The sequence below is a fragment of the Taudactylus pleione genome, unplaced genomic scaffold (assembly GCF_031769625.1).
Source record: "Taudactylus pleione unplaced genomic scaffold, aTauple2 ptg000288l, whole genome shotgun sequence".
NCBI classification, from domain to species: Eukaryota; Metazoa; Chordata; class Amphibia; order Anura; family Myobatrachidae; genus Taudactylus; species Taudactylus pleione.
Genome location: NW_028284690.1, coordinates 2400726 through 2404374, shown reverse-complemented (window position 1 = coordinate 2404374; position 3649 = coordinate 2400726). Strand labels below are relative to the sequence as shown.

General features: G+C 42.4%; 1 pseudogene; it reads left to right on the top strand.

Moving 5' to 3' along the window:
- Positions 1-364: 364 nt before the first annotated feature.
- On the top strand, positions 365-483 carry LOC148511969 (5S ribosomal RNA; annotated as a pseudogene).
- The last annotated feature ends 3166 nt before the right edge of the window (positions 484-3649 follow it).

The following is a 3649-nucleotide window of genomic DNA, read 5'->3' as shown; positions in this document are numbered from 1 at the left end:
GCAAAACTAAAAGACCATTGAAACTGAGGATCCAGGAACATATCCGCAATATACGTAACAAAATAGAAGGACATGCGGTCTCAAAACATTTTTCTATAGTACACAATTCCAATCCGGAAGACATAACATTCAAGGCTATTGAACATGTCAAATTAGGAGAAAGATGAAAGATCTTGGAAATCTTCTTTCAAGGCGTGAAATGTATTGGTTATTTGAACTGGACACTTTGGCACCAAAGGTATTCAATGAAAACTATGAGATTGCTCCATTCTTGTAGTGGTAACTTTCCATCTACCAATATTGGAGGGTGACCTCTTTGAGAAGATCAGGTATGGCAGATTGACGAGACATTGTCACCTTTCTTTATTGCAGCCACACCTCTGGATGTATGCCCAATACCATCTGATCTTGGAAGCCAAGCACCCGCGGGCCTGGTTAGTACTAGGATGGGCGACCCCTTGGGAATACCAGGTGCTGCAAAAATTCTATTAGGTGACAATTTTCTGATGGGAATATGAACAATGAAGATTGAAGACCAGGGAACATATGAAACTGAAAGGATTCTTGAATACTGAGGAGTATTGGATACAGAGCCAGGAAATAATATGTGTCTCACACAAGTGTACTTGCAAAACCATAATGAGGATTACAAACATGTTAAAAGCGGATAAATATTGAAGAAATTGTGGGAGCCTTTATACATGAAAGAATGGAACTTCGTAGTCTTTGCCTAAACTAAATCTTTGAACTTTTTACTGATTCCTCCCTCTGTGAAAAAACTACAAAAAATCCTTTTTTTTTCTCATATATATTTTTCCATATATCCAGGGTGTTGACTATATAGCCTAATTAACAAATTATGATAGGCTATTATGTTGTTATTTTATATTCTAAACTATATTTACCAAATAGCAATATGTGGGTTGAACATCGTTTTTAATATAACATAAAGTCTAACATTTGTTTTTTCTAAAGTTTTAGATAACGTTAAGAGACTGTGAATAATCTCAAGTATGGGCGGAAGTGATTTACCTGGCGTTTTATGCCAGGAGTACGTTAGAATCCGGATGACGCTACTTATGTTCCCATAGAAATGGAAGGCCTGTTTGCAGAGTTACAGTGATGCGGAGGGCGGAAGGAAGAGAGCAGCCATCACGAGAATGGGCAGGAGAAGGGTGGATGAGATGGAGGATGATGACGCTGCCTCCAGAATGGATGTGTGATGTTTAGCTTATCCGGGTCCTGGAGGAGAGTGGCAATACACCGGATATGATGCAGCGATTAAGGGCAGAAGTAATTAAAGGAGATGGACTTTGCCCTTCTGTTATGAGATGATTTATTGTTTTAAAGTTCAAAACATAAAGACAGACATAATGTTATGGACTTGAGTTTTAGTGGTACTTATCCACCTTATGCTAATCCACTTTTTGATCAATATTATTGCATGTGCTAAACAGGAAGTGATGTGGTTATCTAATCTCTGATGAATTAGTGTGGGGGTATAAAAGGGAGAGTGCCCCACCATACCAGTATCCCCTTGATGAAGTCCCCAGGACAAAATGCGTTGGAAGTGATTCTGCCTTGCCTCTTGAACCATTGAATGGGCCAGTTATTATCCACTTTATCCAGATAAGCTATTAATTTATTTTATTCTCTTAAAAAGAAAGTTTCTTTTTTAAAGTGATTAATACATGCTGAGTTTTTTTAGAACTTTCCTCTGATTTTATCCACCGGTCTTAAAAGGGTCTATTGTGTTTTATATGTATATGTTTTTACTTACTTTTATGTATTTTGTGTACTTATTAAATTGTTAAATTATTTATTTATATGCACTAGCACTTTCATTTTTTATCACATTGTGAGCTTGAATATTCAAAATTTTTTATATGATTAATTAAACCAGTCGCTGTGCAGTCATTTTATTTTCCTATAAGCTTTCTAATACTTTTACCAGCATTATTTATTTGACATTGAGCTGACGCCTATTAACACTGGGCTGGGTTGACACAATTGTACTTAGTATTATCACAAGAGGAATGGGTATGATATACCCATTCCCATCAGCGGCAGCCCGACAGGAGCAGAGTGCGAAGCAGCGGAAACCCGACAGAGCTGGAAATCCCGATCGTGGATAGGTAAGTATAGACTAACCTTACCTAACCCCCCTAACCCTAACCCTCCTTAGGGGAGCCTAACCCTAACTTCCCCCCCAAGTGCCTAACCCAAATCCCCCCTCTAAGTGCCTAACCCTAACCACCCCCTTCCCCGCTGCCTAAACCTAAGTCCCACGGGGGGGTGCCTAACCCTAAGTCCCCCCCGGGGGTGTCTAACCCTAACCCTCCCTCCCCATAGCCTAACCCTAACCCTCCCGGGGGGTGCCTAACCCTAAATCCCCCCTCGGGAGCCCTAAATCTAACCCTCCCCCCGCGGCTGTCCGCTCGCAGCGCCCGGCATCACTACGATTGTGATGCCGGGCGCCGGTCTCCCGGCATCGGGGAAATGCGGGCGTCTACATCTAGACGCCCGGCATTTCACCCATGCTGAGATAAGACAGTCGGGAAGCCGGCTGCCGGTATTTAGGCAGTCGGCTTCCCGATTGCTTCCCTCACAAGATACGTCACTTATAATGGGTATTGTGTTTATTTGGCGCCGTACACGCTTACTTTTCTTTATATATATATATATATATATATACAGAAAACTTGTGTAAAACACTGGGTGCGCATTTAGAGTTATAAGCAACAGACACGTAAATAAATCAGCTGTAATTTATTACACTAAACATTAAAATGTAAATGTTACAATACTCATAAAAATAGTAGTAATAGTAATGACCAATTAAATGAATCCTAGCGGACCAATCTCAATGTCAATAAGCATGCTCACCTGCTTAAAGTCAATTAATAGGAGGGAATAGGATTGCACTGAGGGCCCGATTCAGACCCGCTTGCTAGGCTGCGCTCGCTCATAGCTGCCAATGGTTCACAATGTGCGCAAGTCTACACATCGCAGTGCGCATTCGGGAACTAGTCCAGGTGATCGGGAAGAGTTCGCTGCGCATAGACAGTTCACTAAACTGAGTGACAGGACAAGCCGTTTGTGGGTGGTAACAGGGGTTGGTTGATGGAAACGGGGTAGTGGAGGTGTGAACGCAGGCATGTGAGCGTCTCAACGCCGTTTAAGAGGTGTGCATAATTAACAGTGCATCATAGTACACGTCACTTGGTTGGTTTTCACAATGAAGCACTCGCAGTACTTGTGGCAGGGTATGGACAACCACAAGTGCTGCGATCGCATCCGATGATACTCAATGGCACCAATGGCTGCATACACTTCCTGGAGATGACATGCATTAGTGGGTATCTTAGGACAGGCTGATGGGCGTCTGCATACACACCGCGATCGCATGCCAAGACATAGTGGGTGTGCTAATATCTTGCCATGCGATCGCCTGCCTTTGCTAGATTTGCATACGCTGGGTGCGAGCATATGCATCTAGCGAGTGGGTCTAAATCGAGCCCTATATTCCAAGATAATTAATTAATCAAGCACATGTGGAGAAATAGTTCCAAGAATACATATAGAGCCGTAAAAATTCCCAGGGTCCTTCCTAGCAAGTGGTAAATCCACTGGTCCGGTTCCTCAGTTT